The sequence below is a fragment of the Centruroides sculpturatus genome, unplaced genomic scaffold, assembly GCF_000671375.1.
Source record: "Centruroides sculpturatus isolate CEXI.00-Female unplaced genomic scaffold, Cexi_2.0 scaffold130, whole genome shotgun sequence".
Taxonomy (NCBI): domain Eukaryota; kingdom Metazoa; phylum Arthropoda; class Arachnida; order Scorpiones; family Buthidae; genus Centruroides; species Centruroides sculpturatus.
The window spans coordinates 971,155-977,377 of record NW_019384364.1 but is presented as its reverse complement, the minus strand read 5'-3'; positions in this window follow the sequence as shown (position 1 = coordinate 977,377).

Here is a 6,223-nt window from a genome sequence, read left to right as displayed (position 1 = left end):
TATAATGATACAAAATTTGAATTTTCTCTTCTTTGAACTGATTTGCCAGGAATTGGCCAACGCCTTTCGAACTTTACGTCACGAAACGGTGAAACCGAATGGCAAAGGGAAGAATATTCCTCGGATTATCGCGGAAGCCAGTGAACTAATCGAATGCGTAAAAGAGACTCGCAACGCGTATTCTACGCAGTTATTCTTATGGACCGTCTTGGTCGGAGGCAACATAATTCTCAGATTTGGTCGGTTTTTGAAGTTCCAAAATTATAACACTTGGATTCATTACGTGAAAATTTTTTTGATTTCGAATTTTCTGTTTTTCCAGTTTGTCAAAATTTGTTTCGCCGCTTCTCGTGTTGGGGAAGAAGGCAAAGCGCTTTGTTCCGTGATAGATCAGAAATCCAAATCGTATTGCAATAAAGTTCAAGAATACGCTTTTCACTTTTATATGGAAACTTGGCACGAATTTCCAAATTTTTCTGCTTGGGGAATGTTTGCTGTGGACAAAAGCCTCATTCTCACCATCGCCAGTGTATTGTTGACCTACATTGTTATCGTCTACCAATTCAGTGACGTCAAATAGTGTTGAAGCAAATTCCTGTAGTATTCGGCACGACAGTGACTAATTTGAATTTTCCAAAAACAGTATAATTAAAGAAAACATAAAATTTTGTGTAATTAGTTTCTGAATTCGTATACAACGTTTAGGAATTTAATATATCGTTTTAACGATTACAGTCCGAAATGTTAATTTCGACATACCGAAATTAGGTGAACACATTTTTGGAGGCGCTTATATTTTCAAATTTAATGAGTCAGCACTACTAATTGAGTGGTCTGAATTATTTCTTCTAACTCAAATTTATTAGTTTGTGTTTAATTCTTTTAACTGAAGAATGTATGAAGACGATAAGAATCCAAAGAACTTCATTCCTTTCTTCCTTTCAACCGAATAAGTGCGACGTCGTCACACGGCGAGTTCGAGAATCTAAAACTTTTTATTTTTGAGCCTTAATGAAATCATTATTTCTTCATTAAAATATTCTGTTTATTCCTTCCTTATCAAGGAATTGAAGCTACAATTTCTGTTCAAGTGTGTGAAATTTCTCAGAAATCGCCTGCGATATGTACGAATTATTTAAGTTCATTATTTGGAATAGAATAAATTTGTAATTTTATGCTATAATGTTTGAAATCGTAATTGCATTTCCTAATTATAGATTGTTTTAATAGATAATGCTGACAATAAAGTATTTTTTTGGTGCAAAATAAAATATGTAGTATATTAAGACTATGTCTGACTTTACAATACCGTAATCTTTATTAGTAGAAATGACCAGCAAACATATGGCAGTAATATAATACCTGCACTTCGTAATTTCTCCGGAATTGAAAATTTGATCTAAATCACGCGAGAGCATTCACCGGGAATCTTCCGTGGCTGTAAGTCATAAAAATCCAGCGACGAGTCGCGTAACTTTACCGGCTAAAAATATTAGCGTTTAAGAAACACCGAGTCACATTAACACGAGTGCTAATGGCGTTAGGCATTATACGTTATAAAATTTTATTTAAAAAATAACTTTTATATTATTAATTGTTATAAAAGACAAATAGCTTAATTTCTAGGATAAAGATAAAAATTTTTTTGAATTGCAAACGTCAGAAAGGACTAAAATTTTCATTAAATTTGACCTCGCTTGAGAGGTGGCACGTGATATTCTCTATCTCCTTACTCCTTCGATCTTTACTCGCTAAAAATTACTAGCATCCATGCCTCTTATATACAAGTTTCCGTGCGAAATTTATTCTATTCTGAAATATTAAAGGAACTTATCACGAGCGTACACGTGTATCCACTATTTTTCTTTGTTTTCTTTTTACTCTTTTGGATTTAGATTTACAGAAACAGTGTTTTCTTAATCATTAAGAATCTATTTAACTCGGAATAATCAGCAAAAGGTAAATCTTATGATTTTATTCTTGAATTGTAAACAATATAAAATGAGTCGAATAAATTATTAATGCCACAACGCATTCGACTGTTCTCCACCATTTTGTATCTAGCTGTTTCATTTTGGAAAAGACTGGTAACGGTTGTTTGTCAAACTATGGTATACGAGATGAAGCGTGAACGACTCGCCCACATACACCATACTGCACATTCTTACCTCTAGAACAATTAGAGTAAAAATTATAAACAAATGGTTTTTATTCTTCTTTATTCTGTTTTTTATCTGTTATTAAAATACCGAAGGAGTGTAATAAAGTAATCGCTCTTTATAATGTTCGTTGAGTAGATAAAAATCTACGATTTTACTACCACATAACCCATTGCATAGTAATTATGCACAGTAAATGCGATACATTCAAACATAAAAAATTTAATTAGTTTTAATTTATGAAATATTAATTCATCTGTAACACATCTATAATAATATAAAGAATTAAAAATTTTATGCTGTATTTCATGTTATATTTTATTAAAATTAAAATAACTTAATTCTTTATTGAGTAAACAACAAAGAAAAAGTTCAACGTCGATCCAATTTTAGAGATACAGTCGACCCCCTATAACACTGTTGATTTTTCCGTTTTATATGAATTACATGTTGTACGAGTCACTTAAGTTTTACGAATACGTGAGCCGTTTACAGCCCGGCACATGTATTTGTAAAATCTAAGTGACTCATACAACATGGAATTCATATAAAACGGAAAAATCAACTGTGTTATAAGGGAGTCGACTGTAATATAAAACTTACTTTTTGTCTTCTTGTGTCTTTCCTCCAGAATCGCCTTCCAGTTTATCCGGTTTGTCTGTCAAGAATAAATTTTCCAAAATGCACATTAAATTTGTCATTCCTTTAATATCTAAATATTAAAAATATTAATTAACGGTTGTAAAATAGAAAACTGTGAAAAGAATTAATGTAGTCGAATAAACAATTCCAAGATGGATACACGTAAATACAACTGGTAAGTAAATTGAAGAATATTTTCGTGCAAACTTAAAAGAAATAAATGCAAGGAAATAAAACCGGAATAACTTTTCTCATTCTTCTTGACTTCTCTCGTGTAGTCGTCTACATATTAATTGTACGAAGACGATCAAGAACAGCAGCAGTATCAGAAAATTGTTTATACAGTACTTATTTGAGCTCGATACTCGTTTTCTTTGCTATTGTTCATAGTGTTACAGTATTGACACGCTAGGGAACAAACGTGATTGTTGCACGTAAGTATTGTATTATTAAATAAATTGTTACAAAAAATGAAATATAATAGTTTTATAAGGGACTAGCTGTTACCCGCGACTTGGCCCGCGGAGGTTTTGCAAGCAAACCCCATTAATATTCAGTATTTCAACAACAAATATAATTGTTATATAACCTACCGCCGAGAATGATGAGAATTGCCGAAAATCAAACAAACTATTTTCAATTTGATCAATTTTCTGGAACGTTTACAATCGTTTTATAATCGAATCAATATGCAATAACAAATTCGAATTTAAAACGGTTCGAACATTCGGTTAAAAATTCGAAATATATAAAAATGTTTATAACAATGTCTGAAATGTTATTAATTTAATACATTTAAGTACTTAATGAAGACTAAATCGCATGTAAAATAGTAACAGTAGAAGCCGTTTTTCCGGTTAAGCCTTAAATGCTCTCCCTATCCCGCCGCGGGGGAATTTCGAAAAATTTCTTCTAAGTGTGCGTTTTCGTGACGTAACCTAACTGTGTACCAAATTTCACCTCTTTAGGTTCAGCGGTTTGTTCTGGGCGATAATGAATCACTGAGTCAGTCAGGACAAGCAATTTTATATACATAGATAAAAGTATAACAATAAAATTATCCAGATGGAAGGAATTTTAAATGGAAAAGGTATAAAATTACTAATGTGGTAATGAGTTTACGTGTGGCGTGGCTAAGTGTACAGTTTTGGCGGACGTACGCAAAATTTCAGAATTACATTTCGCAATTTATCGAGTTTAAACTTTAAACCTCGACTTATAAATTAATAAGAAACTTTTAATCTTTAGAATTTAGTAACCAAATATATTTATTTACAGGGTTATATATACACGTATAACGGTTCGTTAATGTATAATTTCATCAGAAAATATATCTCGCAATCGGGAAACGATTCATCGTTTCTCGACTGCAAGATATATTTTCTGATCGAAATCGTAATATTTCACCTCTCCGTATTCCTACATAACGACGAACTTTAAGGACGATCCTACGTATCCCTAATAATCAAACATCGCTGCAAACTTTCATAATTTTTCGACAAAAAGCACAGGAGTTATTAAGCTTCAGACAGGATGAGCAAAATCAACTCCCCCCGTACACACAAACACTAACGTCTATATATACAGAAATTACCGCAAATTTTTACATTTCTCGACGTTTCGGGGTTTCCAATCCAAAAATGTAAACACCTTGGTTTTTTAACTAATCGTAATTGCCTTCTGTTATACGGGGTTTAACAGCTGAGAAGTAAAATTAGAGAAAGACTTTAATAAAGGCAATTTTAATAATTATAATTAATTGTATGTGAAAAGTCTATAAACAGAAGTTAAAAACTTCTCTTGTAATGGGCCGACATTATCTCGAAAGCCATCTTATTGTTTTAAATATCATAATGATGGGAGTCTATGTACAGTACAATATTCAAAGTCGAATCGAGTCGTATACAATTTATGTTTAATTTGATCGATTAATTTTTTATTAAATATATGATAAATTAAACAGATGAAAGTTATATAATAGAAAAGGCTACTTGAATTTAATTGCAAGTTGGAACAGAAGTTTTCGTGGATAGATTTAAACGGGATTAAGGACGTGGCCAACTTAAATTTAAATTTAATTTTAACAAAATCAGTTAAAATTAATTGTTGTAGACACTGCAGGATATAGAAATGTCAGAAAATTTTCTATAAATCGAAATGAGAATGCATTAAACTAATGAACTTGTGGAAGGGAATAAAACTGTAGCAGTGAAATCACGGGTACTTTTGAATCGTGAAAGTCACTCCCAATACAAATTGCCCAATATTAATATATTAATTACATGTGAACTAAAATTACACAATACAGTACAATCTCGGTAATCCGTACGTTCGCTAGTTCTACACATTCAGTAATCTGACAGTAGTCGATTCTCGGGGATTATTGCTGCCAATTCCAAGTTCAAACTGCAGTTCTTACTAAATCTCACTAAACGTAGCGTAATACCGATTCCGAGCTTGAATTTTCATCGATGTTTAGCCTAACAAATTTTTAAAAAATAATTATCGTCGCTATTGTATCGTTAAAAACTGTTTTTAAATTATTTTATTGCTCACGAAACAAACAACCACTCGTAATTAGAAAATTAAGTCTCGATTAAATACAGGCCTCCCTTCAATGGTGGAGCCGTTGATGCCAGCTAAAACACGCAAAAATTTAACAAAAATAATATTAAAGTAGCCGAGACGTAGCCAAATATTGTAGCGCCACATCACTAGCGGACATTTGAAATTTGCCGACTAGAACGGTCGGTTAACCGATGTGACGGTTGATCGCTAGTCGGATAATCGATGCTCTACTGTAATTAATTGATCGATGATCTAAAGGTTGAAGGGGGTCATCAGGAAACGAACCAAACGGCAAAAAAAATATCTGGAGAAGGACGAAGAGTGTCTCATTGTATTAATACCTCCTTTCCATGCGGAATATTGATGATGATTGATTTTATTCTTATTGTTTCTTATTAAGGGTAACTAGCCCTGGCGAGGCGCGAACCCACAGCAGACTTCTTAGTGTTCGGGGAATGGAACCGCTCGGCCACTAGTTAATGGGGCAATTTGATTATTGGTTTCCTACTCTACTCGTTATATCGAAAGAGAATTTTACTTAGTAGATTGTGTAGAATGAGACAAATTCTAACTCATTTCGATTTAAAAGTTTCATTGCCTCACGAAAAATTATAAATACTTTAGAAGTGTGATTTCCCTTTGATTAAAGAGTTAGCAAACCTCTAAAGAAAGACTGGGAGACATTTAATATATCATCATATAACATTTTAACACATTTTTTGCATTTTAAATTTGCTATTAAGACCGTATATGTTTTTAGAACCGTTTCATACAGCGGACATTCGGTAATATCGGATATCCTTTTACCCAATTAGTCCGTTAAATCCAGGGTTTTCTCTATTCTAAAACATACT